Consider the following 16059-nt stretch of genomic DNA (forward strand, 5'->3'; position numbering starts at 1 on the left):
TTCCTCTTTCCAAATCCTCCTTCCTCCCTTCAGATGGTTGTGGCCATAAAGGAAATGTTCTGCAATCAAACAGTCCCTCAGGTAGAGAAGGGAAGAGAATGGGGAGGGAATGAGAGAAGAGGGCCCCTGGGCTGCAAATCTGTAGATATTTCCAAGTGACAAAGGGCCAGAGTGGCTTTATAAAACGTTTTCCTTTTGGCAGTAGGACAAGAAGCTCAGCTGTCTCCTCAACGGAAACTTCTCAGGATAGCGCTAGGCTTGGGAAAAGGACCCCAGGGAAGCAGTATGTATGGGGCTTGCAATCATGAGTTTTGAAGCTAGACGGCAATAATGTCTGGTTCTAGTACATTCCAGTGGTGTCTCTGAGCCTAGGTTTCTTTCTTCACCTGTAAAAAATAACAAACCAAACCCATTGCCTGTCAGTCCATTCTGACTCATGGCCACCCCATGTGTTACAGAGTAGAACTGCCCCATAGGGTTTTCTTGGCTGTAATCTTTTTGGAAGAAGCCCTGGTGTCTCAGTGGTTAAGCCTCGGCTAATAACTGAAAGGGGTTCAATCCCACCAGCTGCTCCAGTGGAGAAAAATGTGACAGTCTGTCTGTTTTCAGAAAAATTGCAGCCTTGGAAAGCCTGTGAGGCAGTTCTACTGTGTCCTCTAGGGACACTGTGAGTCTGAATTGAGTTGAAGGCAATGGGTTTGTTTTTTGTGTTTAATCTTTTTGGACGCAGATTGCCAGGCCTTTCTTCCATGGTGCCTCTGCGTAGGTTCAAACTGCCAACCGTTGCCTTAGTAGTGCCTGTGCAAACCGTTTGCGCCACCCAGGGACCTCCCTCACCTAGAGAGGGTTTAATAATTGTAGCCACCTTGGGGTTGGAGTGAGAAGTAAATAAGCTTCTACAGGATAAGCAATGTACAGGAATGTGTAATACAAGATGCCTGTGCAGGCTTTATGTTCATGAAGCTTAGGAAGTTGAAACTTACTGCAAGGATGCGGAAAGAGGGAAGAGAGCGATTAATGCAGACCCTTCCTGGCACTGGGTCTGTCCGTCCTCACTGTCTCCCTTCCACAGCGCTCCCACGCTGGCAGACGCGCCCTTTCCGGCTCACTCAGCAGCGGCACAGGCTGCAGTTACGCGTGGCCGCCTCTAGATGGAACTTTCTCACCAACACAAGGTCCGGCCTTGCGGGCGCCGGCGCGGCCCAGCTTCCCCGGCGCGGGGCGGTGAGCGCTCTCCCTCTGCCCTCGGCCCGGCGGGTGCAGGGTAGGGGTGCCTAGGCGAGTACTAGTGGCAAGGGGCGCTGGGCGGGCACGTAGAGCCTGGCTGGTTTCCACCCCCTGGCTGCCAAGGCAACCCCGTGGCTTCCCCGCAGAAACCCAGAAGCCGCGCCGAGTGGTCCTCAGGAGTTCCCTGTCCCGCGTCTTTGAACTAGCTCAAAGTATCGGACCCCGTGCCCGCCCGAGCCCCTCTGGTCGGTGCGAGAGTCCAGGTCCACTCTCACATACACTGTCGGGACTGAGGAAGGCACCCGCATACTCGCGGCCGGGGGCGAGCCCGGCAGCAAGAATGACACACAGCTGCAGCGCCGCGTGGCGCAAACTTTGCAGGGAGCCGCGGTTGCAGGCGTTACTTTGCGCATCCCCGAAAAGACAGCGCACAGCGGGACACTCGCCGTCTCCCCTGTATTCTTCACGGTGACCCTTCTCGGAGCTGTACTCACTAAGGAAGACCCCGGGCTGGCGGATCCTGACCGATGCGTCTGGTAGTCTTCGCGCCGCGCCTTCCTACACTGGCCCGGGTCGCCAGGCAGTCGGGGTGCTCTCTCGTCACCTGCACAACCATGTCCCACCCCTGCTTCCCCTCCCCTCGTCTTTGCGTCTTCCCTTTCTGGTGGTGGCAGGGCGGGTGGGGTGATTTTCGATCAGAACTATTGACATCTCTGCTTCCCGCGTCGATTGGGGCTGCGGGGATGTAGCGCGCAGGGGGACCCGCCGGCGAGTCTTCCTTTCCCGGCCGGCGCCGGGGCAGCTGGGTGACATCGGGATCCAGGGGTTCCCGCCCCGCGGGGTGCCTCCTCCCGTATCTCGAGGTGACTGGCTGGCGCTAAGCGATTGGCGATCCCGGGCGCGATCCTGGCTGCAGCTCCCCGCGCCGCGCCGGGTGAATGGCCGCGGGCTAGGGATCGGGAGGCGCCGGGCGCAGACCAATCGCGGCCGCCGGTGGGAGTATTTGTTATTCACATGGAAAAGACTTGGCGCCGGCTCGGCCAGCGCAGCCCCCTCAGCCCCGAGATCAGCTACAAGTGCGGCCGCGGTGCTCGCCTCGCGCGGCGGCGGCGGCGCTGAAATGGAGCTGCGGGCCCCCCGCGGGCTTCCTCACCGCGCCCTCGGCAGGGAGCAGGGTAAGATTCGCCGAGCAGCAGAAGGAGGCAAAGAGGAAAGCAAGTGCCGAATCAGAGGGAAAAGAACCCCCAGCCCTCAAACTCCCCCCAAACGCCGTGCTGGCTGCAAAAAGAGGATTCCCTCGGTTTTAAAGCTATTCATTGGGCAGCCTGGCGCACCGTTCCTTCCCAGATCACTTTCGTGATTTGCTTTTCCAGGGCACAGTAGACAGCCTTGCGCCCCGAGTCTGGGCAAGAACTGGCAGGTGGAGGTGCCTGAATGGGGGGCGAGGGAGAGTGGGCACCAGGGGGCGAGGGTCTCGCTGGGCTTTGGCGCTTGATTGGGTGTCTGTTGGTTTTACGTTGCAAAGAACAAGGCAGCCACCCCTCTTGTCTTCTGATTACATTCCAGTGAAGAGGGCTAGAAAGGAGGCAGGCTTTGCTTGGAACTCACCAGGCTTGGAGAATGTGATCCCCCAAAAGTTTATTCGGCGGATGGGAGACCTGAGGGTGACGGGCAGGGGGCAGGAGCGCCTAGAATGCTCTGATGGGGCGGACGGCGGCAGGATTTTAAAGCGCTCCTCCTCGGATCGCCTGCCCCGGGTGACCTCCTGGACCTGCCCCGGCGGTACCCGGACTTGCCCCGCCGAGATGACGAGGTACCTTCGTTGTGCGAGTCGAACGGGGGGGATTTCCGAAGTTAGAGGCTTCCGGAATGAGTTGGGGTAACCCCTGCTTTCCTGAGCCTGGAGCTGGAGGGCTGGCTAGCCAGGATCTAGGGAAAATGGGGATTGCGGGACCAGCCGGGCTGTTTGGGGGTTCCCGAGACCCCCCTGACCCCACACAGCGCACGTTCCACCTTGAGTTTGCGTTCTCCGAATGCGCCCCGCTAGGTTGGGATCCCCCCCTTTTGTGGCTTTCGGGAAAACACTGGAGTTCCCTGTCTTGTTGGGGGTGGGAGCAGGGGAAAGGTCTGGGGATCTGGAGTTTACAAAGCAAAGGCAAAGCTCGCCAACAGCTTCTCGGCAGCTACTGCGCCGGCGGGGCCCCAGGTGCTGGCTAGCGGATGTGGGGTGTGGGCGCTCGGGCCGCCAGGTGTGGCGGGGCGGAGGCTGGGTCTACCCGCGCGCCGGTGACTGCGAGCGGACCCAGGTACTTCTCCACCGCCCTGGGCTCTTACCCTGAGCGCGGGCTCAACAGCCAAAAGGACTGGGAAATAAGAGGAAGATGAGGCCAGCAAGAGGGGAGGGGGGCGGGGTGGGTGGCTGCAGGCAGAGATAGAGAGATCCTTCACAGCTACGCCAAGAGCGAGCCCATCTGCTCAGCCACACAACTCGGAGATCCCTAGAGATTCGTACAGTTGGTGAAAATCTAACAGATCATCCCCTCCCAAAAAATCAGTCTGTCTGACACGCTCTCTTGGTGCAAAAGAAATGCAGAGGGCGTACAACTGCGCAAGACAGCACCCCCGCGCTTCCCTGAGGAATTGCTTTCCCGGTTCCCCAAATTGCAGAGCCTGGGGTCAGAGAGTGTGTGCGCCCCTGGGATAGTGGTGGTGAAAATAGACCTACCGGCTGCAGCAGCACAGACCCCTCAGTCCCTGAAGTGAGCCCCGCCCCGGGAGGGAATGCCCTATTTGCCATTTGGGGATGATCTTTTTCCTCAGACCTGACAATGTGGGAGGCTCGCGAACACCCAAGAGTACTGTGCCGTCTTGGCCGCTGCGCTGATTGAATACAAATCCTGCCGACTGACATTTAGACCTGGAAAACAAGGCTGGTGGTGGAGGTATTTACAAGAAAAATTATAAACGGGAGACATGCATTCCGATGAAAGCTTGTATTTTGCTTGAAGGAAAAATAGAGGAAAAGAGCCACCAGCAGGTAGATTTTGGATAAACAGCATATTGCACTTGACTGTAATTCCCATTTTCCGTTAGGAAATTGTCAATAATTGCAAATGGCTACAGAAACCGCTTTAGTTTACCTTGGTCACTTGCTGGTGAATGATGTCTGGAAAGATCTCTGTAGGAGACAGAATGAGCTCTGTGAAATGTATTCCCTGCTTCTTGAAAATATGGGGATTGGTAATTTTGAAGAGAAAAGCCTTATCCATCAGGGAAAATAAAGCAAGGTTGTTAAATGCAATTTTCCCATCTCAGAGTCAACTACAGGTTGTACCATACCTGAGATAAAGAGAGAGAGAATCCTTGCTTTTAAATCAGGAATGTGGGAAGAAATCGAGAGGGGAGGCTGTCTTAGGGGAGGCTTTACCCAGAATAAAGAGAAAGGTGCTGAGAACAGAGCTCTATACTGTTATTTAGGCTCAATTTCTTCTGTTTGCTTTCTGCTAGCTAGTTCTGCCCTACCATGCCCCCTTGGTAAGTTATGGCTGCTTGAATAATTAAAAAAAAAAACCCATCCAAATCCAAAAGGAATACAAAGAAGAGCTGAGCTCCAATGAGTGCAGGGGAAAGTTGAGGTCTGGGGAGAGGTGCTCTTTTCAAAGTTGGCTGGGCAGGTTGGAGCTCCTGCAGGGCTAGTTTAATTGGTATTTATGCAGCAAATAACCCGGCTGACATTCACGATGGCAGCATCGCGTGCCCAACTTTGTATAAGAATGTTCCATTGTCTTCAGGGCATGAGGCATAGAACACTACACAGATGCTCATGATAGCACGGATGTTTTTCCTTCTAACTTTCTTTCCCACCGTCTTCCTCCTGTAGGTAGAATGCCCCACATAGAGACGACTTTGCTTTGGTCTGTGAAGTCTGCTTGTTCTATCCCCCTGCTTTAAAACAAGACGATGTTGCAGCGGATTTATCTCTTAACTATAGCCGCAGCAACGACCTGGCACATCTCCATCCGCCGAGCAGGCTGGCTTGCAAAGGTTCAGGAAGCTGTTGCCCTTCCCTTGATGGGATCTGATTTGGCATCACCAGGCAAAGAGTCCCGTGTGTAGTTTGCCCAGGAGGGACAATCACTCCAAATGGTTCACGGTGCTTCCATCCTAAGAGGGGGTTTTCTATCTGCTAGGATTTCAGATTTGGCTTTTCTTTCTTTCTTGTTTTTTGGCGCTGAAAAGTATTTTATTTGATTTCCGTTTCTGCTTGGTGCTTTGACAAGTTGTAAAGAACTCACCCACTCCATGGCGGGAAAAGGCTTGAAAGGGGTGTCATCTCTGATCCCAGGACCCGTCTTCTGAGTGGGGAGTATGGCTGTTGGAGTGATTTCAGGGGCACTCTTGAGCAGCTCTAGCTCCGGTCTTAACCATTATTGGAGGCACATCTTTGGTGAGGAAATTATGAATCTCCTAGGAGTTGTCTTAAATAGGCAGGTGTTCCAGCTGGGGTATGACAGTAATGGATCTTCAGGCTTTGATACCTACTAATGAATCCACTCACTTCTCACGGCCTTCAAAGGTAATGAGAGAGCAAGGTCTTGAGGCTGTGACCCACAGGACACATCAGCGCTGTGAGAGGGAGGGAAGGAGAGAGGAGACCTAGGTGTGGGTGAAGGGCAGCTGGTGAGCAGAAGCAGCGAGTTGTCAGAGGGGTCCAGGAGGAGTGTGTGAGTGTGCTGGACACATGTGTTGCCAGTTTCATACTTTTTCAGTCAGGGTTGTGTCTAAAGATAGAGCTTTGCAGGGTGCTTCTTGGCCGGCTTTCCCAGTGGTAAGGATCCTTAGTGGCAGAAGCTCAGCAGTATGTTCAGCTTACAATTTAGGAAAGTTTCTTATTGTCTTGCTTCCACTACAGAAGAGTATCTTGTCATCACTTCCTCCAGCATAGTCTCTTGGATGCTCCTAGGGTTCATGACCATCAGCTCTCCAGGTGTGATATTGCACTTCCATTGACTTTTCCTCTTGTGTCCTTCTTTCCAGTTTTCCTTCAAGCTCTCTGCTCTTGATATGGGTTCTCCAGGGTTGATTCCCTGGATACACGACTGTTGTTAAGCTCTGGTCAGCCCTGAGTGTGCTGAAAAAGTGGCTTTCTCTTGTCTTCTAAGTACAATTCCTCAGTAAAATATTTTCATTCTAGGACTCATTGTTAAACTAAAAGCATCCGTGTATGTTTATGGCACTTGGCAGTTTAGAAAGTATTGTTACACACATTCTATTATTTGATTTCACAACTCTGGGAGGTGGGCAGATCATTCCCCGTTTTAGAAACGAAGAAACTGAGACCAAGTGAGGTGACTTGGCCAGTGTCATTCAGTGAGTACTGGGGGAGTGAGATTAGAATCAAGGTCTCCTGACCCCATGAACCCACACCCATAATTCCTCCGAATCAAATTAAGGTTAACACAATATCCAACACGATCCCCAGCACCCAGGGAGCAGCAGACCTGCCTTTGAACCTGGACAGAAGCTTCAGGCACAGGCACATAATCTTTCAATTTTCAGGTTCATGATTTACCAATTGGGGACCACGATGGTGTTGTCAGGTTCCGACTTATAGTGACCCTATGTAAAACAACAAAACAACGTTGCTTGGTCCTGTGCCATCCTCACAATATCTGAGGCATTTCTGAGCCCGTTATTGCAGCTACTGTGTCAGTCCGTCTCGTTGAGGGTCTTCCTTTTTTTCTGATGACCCTATACTTTGCCAAGCATGATGTCCTTCTCCACTTGGTTCTGGTTCAGACCCCTGCAGAGAATTTGCATTTCTAACAAGTTCCCAGGCGATGCTAATGCTGCTGGTTAGGGACCAATTCTGAGAACTGCTAGTAGAGCAGTGGTTCTCAAAATTTATTATAATAAGAATCACCTTGGGGTCTTGTTAAACTGTAGATTCTGATTCAGTATATCTGAGGTGGAAATGCAAATTCTCAGCAGTGGTTCTAACCAGAATGAAACTGTTCTAAGCCCTGCTGATAACATGTCCAAAGTAAGCTAGAAAAAGCTTTGCCATCTTTGTTCCTTCTTTTTAATTTTATCGTGCTTTAGGTGAAAGTTTACAGCACAAATTAGTTTCTCATTCAAAAATTTATACACTAATTGTTTTGTGACATTGTATGGAATCCCTGCATTGTTTCAGCACTCTTCCCCTTTCCCTTTTCGCCCCGGGTTCCCTGTATTCATTTATACAGGTTTCCTGTCCCTTCCTGCCTTCTCATCTTGCTTTTGGGAAGGTGTTACCCATTTGGTCTGCTATACTTGAATGAACTAAGAAGCATTTTGCTCATGTGTGTTATTGTTTTATAGGCATGTCTAATCTTTGGCTGAAAGGTGGGCTTTGGGAATGGCTTCAGTTTTTAGTTAGCAGGGTGTCAGGGAGCCATAGTCTCGGATGTTCCTTCAGCCTCTGTCAGGTCTGGTCTTTTTTTTTTCTTTCTTGTAAATTTTGTTCTACATTTTTTTCCTGCTCTGACTGAGACCCTTTATTGTGATCCCTGTCAGAGCTGTATTGTGGTGGTAGCCGGACACCATCTAGTTCTTCTGGGCTCAGGCTGGTGGAGGCTGTGGTTCATGTGGTCCATTAGTCCTTTGGACTAATATTTTCCTTGTGTCTTTGTTTTCTTCATTCTTCTTTGACCCAGATAGGATGGGACCAGTAGATGTATCTTGGATGGCCACTTGCAGGCTTTTAAGACCCCAGGTGCTATTCATCAAAGTAGGATGTAGAACATTTTCCTTATGAATTATGTTATGCCAGTTGACCTAAATGTCCCCCAGACCATCGCTCTCAGCCCTTAGCCCTGGTAACTTGGTCCTTCAAGGTGTTTGGATGTGTCTAGAAAGCTTCTGTAACTTTGCCTTGGTCAAGTTGTGCTGACTTCCTTATATTGTGTGTTGTCTTTCCCTTAGCCAAACACTTGTCTACTATCTAGCTAGTGATTTCCCCGTCATACCCTTCCACTCTCTCATAACCATCAAAGATTGTTTTTTCTGTGCACAAACTTATTCTTGTGTTTTAAAAATAGTGGTGTCAGTATTTGTCCTTTTTTGATTGACTTATTTCACTCAGCATAATGACCTCCAGATTCATCCATGTCATGAGATGTTTTGTGTGTTCATCATTGTTCTTTATTGTGGTATAGGGCCGCTTTGAGTCAGAATCAACTGGACAGCAACAGGTTTGGTTTGGAGTATTCCATTGTGTGTATGTACCATAATTTGTTTATCCGGTGGGTGCTTAGGTTGTTTCCATCTTTTTGCTGTTGTGAATAATGCTGCAGTGAACATAGGCGTGCATATGTCTGTTTGTGTGGTGGCTCTTATTTCTCTAGAATATATTCCTAGTAGTGGGGTTGCTGGATTGTATGGTGTTTCTATTTCTGGCTTTTTAAGAAGGTGCCGTATCATTTTCCATAGTGGTTGTACCATTTTTCATTCCTACCAGCAGTGCATAAGAGTTCTAATCTCCCTGCAACTTCTCCAACATTTGTTATTTTCTGTTTTTTTGATTACTTCAAGTAATGTCAGGATGAGATGGTATCTCGTTGTTGTTATTAGGTGCCGTCATGTCGGTTCTGACTCATAGCGACCCTGTGCACAACAGAATGAAACACTGCCCGGTCCTGAGCCATCCTTACAGTCGTTGTTATGCTTGAGCTCATTGTTGCAGCCACTGTGTCAATCCACCTCATTGAGGGTCTTCCTCTTTTCAGCTGACCCTGTACTTTGCCAAGCATGATGTCCTTCTCCAGGGACTGATCCCTCCTGATAACATGTCCAAAGTATGTAAAATGTAGCCTATCCATCCTTGCTTCTAAAGAGCATTCTGGTTGTACTTCTTCCAAGACAGATTTATTTGTTCTTTTGGCAGTCCATGGTATATTCAATATTCTTTGCCAATACCACAATTCAAAGGCATCAATTCTTCTTCAGTCTTCCTTATTCGTTGTCCAGCCTTCGTATGATGCTACTGAAAAATACTACGGCTTGGGTCAGGCGCACCTTAGTATTCAAGGTGACATCTTTGCTTTCCAATACTTTAAAGAGGTCCTTTGGAGCAGATTTACCCAATGCAATGTGTCGTTTTATTTCTTAACTGCCGCTTCCATGGCTATTGATTGTGGATCCAAATAAAATGAAATCCTTGACAACTTCAATCTTCAGTGTTTTGCTGCTATTCATAAGGTTTTCACTGGCTAATGCTTTTCAGAAGTAGACTGCTGGGTCCTTCTTCCTAGCCTGCCTTAGTCTGGAAGCTCAGCTGAAACCTGTCTTCCATGGGTGATCCTGCTGGTATCTGAATACCAGTGGCATAGCTTCCAGCATCACAGCAACACGCAAGCCCCCACAGTACGACAGATTGACAGACACATGGGGGATCTCATTGTAGTTTTGATTTATATTTCTCTATATGGCTAATGGGAAACCCTGGTAGCATAGTGGTTAAGAGCTATGGCTGCTAACCAAAAAGGTCGGCAGTTCGAATCCACCAAACGCTCCTTGGAAACTGTATGGGGCAGTTCTACTCTGTCCTATAGGGTCGCTATGAGTCAGAATTGACTTGACGGCAACGGGTTTGGTTTTGGTAATGGCTGATGACTGTAAGCAGTTCCTCATGTGTCTGTTAGCTACCTGAATGTCTTCTTTAGTGAAGTGTCTGTTCGTATTCTTTGCCAATTTTTAACTGGATTATTTGTCTTTTTGTCGTTGGAGTGTTGAAGTGTTCTATAGACTTTAGGGATTATACTCTTGTCGGATATATTGTAGCCAAAAAAATTTTCACAGTCTGTAGTTTTTTTTTACTTTTTTGGTGAAGTTTTTGATGAGTGTGTCTAATTTTTAGGCGCTCTCAGTTACCTAGTTTATCTTCTGGTAATTCTGCATCATTAGTTATGGTTCGTATGGTATTTATGCCATGTATTAGGGCCCCTATACACCATTCTTGCTTCTAAGGAGCATTCTGGCTGAATTTCTTCCAAGACAGATTTGTTCATCCTTCTGGCAGTCCATTCTTTGCCATGATACCAGCCTTGTATTTTGAGAAGGAATTGAGATAATGGCACACTGTAGGCATTTAATAAATATTAGTTTCACCCCTTCCGTCTTTTATATGACCATATTATAAAAGTGGTTCCTCATTACTGAAATACAATCTCTTTATGCAATAGCTGTGTACCTGAAAAAAAAAAAAAAAAAAGCACACAAATTCAATTCTACTAAATCAGATTGTATTTTAAATGCACTGGGGGATTTAGCTATTTAAAGGAAACCTGTGGTGAATCCTTTTGTAATGCAAATAATCACCTTCTGATTTATCTGTTTAGTAAATTGAGCTTCTCAGGTATTAGGTTTTCTTAGTACGGGGCTTGCTTGTATAAAGGAGCCTTCACAGCCCTCACTTACTGATGGGGAAAGAGCCACTTGGCTTGCAAACAAAATCAGAGTTACTGTGTTTGGTTGGCCAAGCCTTGCTTTGATGTTTGAACTTAATCTCATATTCCCTCGTTATTAAATAATGGAATCTCAGAACCGGAAGCTGGAAGATACCTTAGAGACCATATGGTCCAGTTTATTCATTTCACAGACGGGAAATGGAAGCCCACAGAGGCGAAGTGGCATACTCAGTGTCACCAGCCAGTGACTGTCAGGATTTAGTTCTAGGCCTTGTTGCCTAGGGAGGGCTCTGTCTCCTCATCCTCACTCTACTGCCGCAGGGAAACCCAGAGCCATGCACACACATTGCATCCTGGGAGATGATAGAGAAATAGGATGCTTTTTCTAAAACCACCTAAAGGAGTTGCAAGTGTGGATAGTTTCAAGTGAAACTGCTGGCCTTAGAGTTTTGTGAGCGATGACAATATTCACCTGAACCTGAATATTGGTGGAAGGCAACATGGGAATGCTCTTTTGCCTTTTTTTAATGAGAAAAAATATAATCTTGGCTGTGATATTCCTCATCAGGGACTTTACCATATTGTGCCCTAAAATAGGTTTGCCGAGTGCTGGAGGAAAACATGACAATGTGCCTTAAGAGGCTGTACGTGTGCAGGAGGGTTCACTTTCGTTGGCGTCAGACTGGCCCAGGAATCTGATTTTGAGCAGAGGTGTTTGGTAGCACAAATGGCTAAGTGCTAGGCTACTAACCAAAAGGTTGGTGATTTCAATGCACCGAGAGGTATCTTGCAAGAAAGGCCTGGCAGTCTATTTCTGAAAAATCAGCTGTTGGAAACCCTATGGAGCACAGTTCTACTCTGAGACAGATGGGGTCACCATGAGCCGGAATTGACTCAGTGACACCTGATTTGGCTTTTGTGTGCACATACTGTATTCAATATTCTCAATTCTTTTAGAAGGAGACCTGGTCATGCAACAGTTAAGTCCTCAGCTGCTAACGGAAAGGTTGGCGATTGGAGTCCATCCAGGGGCTCTGTGGGAGAAAGATCCGGTCATCTGCTCCCATAAAGACTACCCAGTGGAGAAGCTCTCCTGTCATATGGGGTCGCTATGAGTCAGGATTGACTCAGTGGCCTCCAACAACAACAACAACCCTTTGAGAGATTCAGAAATCACCCCTCCCCGAAACGCCCCAGATAGTTCCTTCCCAGTTAGTACTGTCTTGTTCTTAATGAACTAACTGTTGAAGTTGTGCACATTTCTGAAATATTTCAGTAGAGAGGAGGGCCCGGGATTTAAGCAGCGTCCTCACCATCACTGGGGGAGCCACAGCTGTCCCTGCAGCACTGGAGGCTGTCTCAAAGGATGGGACTCACCTTGGGGGCAGGGGTCTGAGGGTTTTGGTGGTGGTGCCACTCAATAGCTTCTGAGGTTTGGACCAATTTCAACTTCTCCTGGCCTTCTTTTCTCATTTACACAAGAGCTAATGATTGGTGTATGAAAATTCAGTGAGATATTCTGCTAGGTACTTAAGGCTTTGGTACAGAGAAGGTGCTTAGGAAAAAGACTTGTCCTTGCTACTGGCCTTTCAAGAAGCAGCTAGAGCTCTGTGAAAACCAGCTGTCCTTAAGTCAGCTCCGACCCTTAGCAATCCCACGTGTGTCAGAGGAAATCTGTGCTGCACAGAGTTTTCGGTGGGTGATTTTTTCAGAAGTAGACCACTGGGCCTTTCTTCTGAGGTGCTTCTGGGTGGAATTGAACCTCCAGCCTTTTCAGTAGTAGCTGAGTATGTTAACCATTCACACCACCCAGGGACTCCAGAGCACTGTTAGGGGGCCACAGACTGAAGTTCAGGGCAGGAGCTCCAATGCCCAGCAGACCCAGGCCCTCCAGATGGCTGATGGAAGTGCTAACGATGCTCTACTCTAGGTGGGTGGGGAGGGAGTGAACAGGAAGGGCCAGAAAGACTTATTAATCTGGTTAGCTTCCTGGCAGGCTTGCCCTGCCCGTCTTGTGGGCTCAGAAAATGGGCAGAGCTTCTGTTCCCCTCCCAGGTCTTATTTTTAGGAGTGCAGACCTCACACCTTCTTCAAGAAGTCTGTCAGCACAGATCAGGTTTGTACCAAACCTCAGAGAAAGATCAGTTTGAGAGAAAAATTGTTTTACTTTAAACCAAGCCCAGACCACGAAGGAGAGCTTTTGGATTTGTAGCACAGAAAGGCCACTGACTCAAACTAGAGTGAGTTTGCAATGAAGCTCACGAGATTTGCCTAGGAGCAAGATTAGACAATGTACGATTATATAACGAAACCTAACTGATGTGGCTTTAACAAACTTTCAAGTGTATTTTTTTTAGAATTCCTTAGAATTTAAAAGGGAAGCCAAACCTTCCAGCAGTTAAGAGTCTGATTTTTATGACAGTGTATCAGATTTTGAAATAACTGCAATATTTCAATGTTTTATGAGTAGCTCTGATTTTATTTTTAAAGGAACAAACAAAATTCAGTTAAAAACCCCACCAACAGGGCAAATAGAGAAAAAAGTTGCTCTGCTTTGGTACCCTGGTGGCGTAGTGGTCAAGAGCTACGGCTGCTAACCAAGAGGCCAGCAGTTCAAATCTGACAGGCGTTCCTTGGAAACTCTATCGGGCAGTTCTATGACTCAACAGCAGTGGGTTTGGTTTTTTTTGTTGTTATTTTTCTGCTTTGATAAGAATTGAATTACAGGCTGTGTTAGCAATGATAGTTCCTATTTACTGATGCCTTATTCAGGTACTGTAACCCTGGTGGTGTACTGGTTAAGTGCTATGGCTGCTAACCAAAGGTCAGCAGTTTGAATCTGCCAGGCGCTCCTTGGAAACTCTATGGGGCAGTTCTACTCTGTCCTATAGGGTCGCTATGAGTCGGAACCAACTCAACGACACTGGGTTTGGTTTTGGTTTTGGTTTTATCCAGGTACGATGCTTTGTATGCGTTTGGTAAGACAGGTCTTGTCTTCCTTTCACAGACAAGAACACCAGCTTTAGAAAGATTAAGTCCCATTAATTCTATGTTGCAGGGGAGGAAACTCAAGCAAAAATTCAAGTCATCCGTCCGGTAAATAATAATCAGATCTGAACTTCTCGTTTTCCATTTAATTCATTCACCCACTGTCATGAATTGAATTATGTCCCCCCCAAAATGTGTGTATCAACTTGGTTAGGCCATGATTCCCAGTATTGTGTGGTTGTCCTCCATTTTGTGATTGTAATTTTATGTTGAGAAGATTAGGGTGGGATTGTAACACCACCCTTACTCAGGTCACCTCCCTGATCCAAGGTCAAGGGAGTTTCCCTGGGGTGTGGCCTGCAACAACTTTCATCTCTTGAGAGATAAAAGGGAAGCAAGCAGAGAGTTGGGGACCTCATACCACCAAGAAAGCAGCACCAGGAGCAGAACGCGTCCTTCGAACCCAGGGTCCCTGTGCCTAAGAAGCTCCTCGACCAGGGGAAGGTTGAGGACAAGGACCTTCCTCCAGATCCGACAAAGAGAGAAAGCCTTCCCCTGGAGCTGACACCCTGATTTTGGACTTGTAACCTACCAGACTGTGAGAGAATAAACTTCTCTTTGTTAAAGCCATCCACTTGTGGTATTTCTGTTATGACAGCACTAGGTGACTAAGATACCCACGAAACAAAACTGATTTCTGTCTCAGTGCTGCCATCCCCCAGCCTTTTCTTAAATTACAGCTCAAAACAGACCCCTGAGATGCTAAAGATGCTAAAAATTATTGCCATCACCACCAATTTTAGAAGCAACTGAGTTTTATTACTTCCAGGAATGTACAACAAGTGGAACTATGTTAATGCTGTCTGAGTAGGTAAGGATGGTCTGTGATTAGCTGATGGATTGTTCTTATGTTCATTTATAACTGAAAACCGTTTATTCTCTTCAGTGTTTTAAATACTTGGGCAGTGGCTGGGTGTAATGAAGAAAGACTGGCCTTTGGAGAATAGGAGACTTAGGTGTTCTTTCTTTTTCCTTAAGTATTTTTCTTTCAGCTTGTGTCTTAGTTACCTAGTGCTGCTATAAGAGGAATACCATAGGTGGGTGACTTAAAAGGACAGAAATTTATTTTGTCACCGTTCTGGAGACTGAAGGTCCAAATCAGGGTCTCAGCCGTGTTGATTCCTTCCTTGGCTTCTTGGCTTGTAGATGATCTTCACGTGGCGTCTGTCTTACCCGGTGTGTGGGTGTGTGTGTGTGCGCGTGCACGCGCGCTCACACCCACCTGTCTTCATTTAGTCTGCGTTTTTGGTAACTCAGAAGCTGTTAGGTTGAGGATCTACCTGACACTGATACTGGCGTGGTGCACTGGTTAAGGGCTTGGCTGCTGACCAAAAGGTTGGCAGTTCGAATCCTTGGAAACCCTATGGGTCAGTTCCACTCTGTGCTGTAGGATCACTATGCATTGAAATCGACTTGATGGCAGTTGTTTTTTTTTTGACACTGGCATGGCCTCATTAACATAACAAAGAAGACCCTGTTCTCACGTAGAATTGCATCCACAGGTATAGGGGTTAGGATTCCAATACATATTTTGGGGGACACAATTCAGTCCACAGCACCTTATTTATCCAGTTATTCTGTGCTTTCTCAGAAAGGATATGCTAAGGGTCAGCTCAGCCATGTGGGCGTGGCCTCAAATTCTGAATTAGTGGTCGGAGTTAATGAGGTTTTACCCTGACATAACAGGTCTTCTCATGAAACTGTAAAACACAACCCTACTTCTCTTAATGGGTGGCTAGTGTAATTTACATGATTTCACCCAGAAAGCCAAGTTGACTTGCCAAGTGTTATCCTTATGTGGAATGCCTGTGCTCAGGCTGTGGGTTAATCACAGATTTTCTGAGGGAGAAGCAACTGCTAGGAGAATTGAGTGTGAGGGAATATCAATGAGAAAATCAGAAAAGCACTAAGTATTTTAGGAAAGATAAGGAAATCCAGGGCTTAGCTGTGTGCCAAGAAACAGGGAAACTTGTCCTAGGCAGAATAGACTAGAACTATCTTTGTGGAGTGGGCCTTGGCTGGCCAGGCTGTCAGAGGTACACTCAGTGTACTGAGCAGTGGCTCCTATGGGCCTCTTTCCTAAGCTGAAAGTGAAAAAAGATCAGCTTTCTCCGAAGGCCTTGGCCATACGCTCAGCTGCCCTCTAGGGAGGCCTTATCCTTCCCTTTGGGACAGGAGGAACAAAAGAAAATTTTATGAACTGGAAATTGACCAAGTGAATGGAAAATACAACCAGATGTTAGTTGGCTAGGGTAGAGGAGAATGTCCAAATTTCAAGTTCCGAGTTCATATATAAATAGATTAGAAATGAGCATTAGATGAACCATCCTGCCAAACT

The 16059-nt window shown here is 47.5% G+C and overlaps 1 protein-coding gene across 5 annotated transcripts in view; it reads left to right on the top strand.

Moving 5' to 3' along the window:
- Positions 1-1171: 1171 nt before the first annotated feature.
- Positions 1172-16059, top strand: part of GRM8 (glutamate metabotropic receptor 8) — a 926910-nt gene continuing 912022 nt past the window's right edge. The window contains exon 1 of one of the 5 annotated variants that reach the window (XM_049894739.1): positions 1172-1224. The gene's annotated coding sequence lies outside the window, so the exon portion shown is untranslated. Of the gene's footprint in view, positions 1225-2175; positions 2403-2770; positions 3041-3986; positions 4170-16059 lie in introns of those variants that run through there. The other 4 variants (XM_049894736.1, XM_049894735.1, XM_049894737.1 and 1 more) reach the window with 4 other exon arrangements.

The sequence above is a fragment of the Elephas maximus genome, chromosome 8, assembly GCF_024166365.1.
Source record: "Elephas maximus indicus isolate mEleMax1 chromosome 8, mEleMax1 primary haplotype, whole genome shotgun sequence".
Lineage (NCBI taxonomy): Eukaryota > Metazoa > Chordata > Mammalia > Proboscidea > Elephantidae > Elephas > Elephas maximus.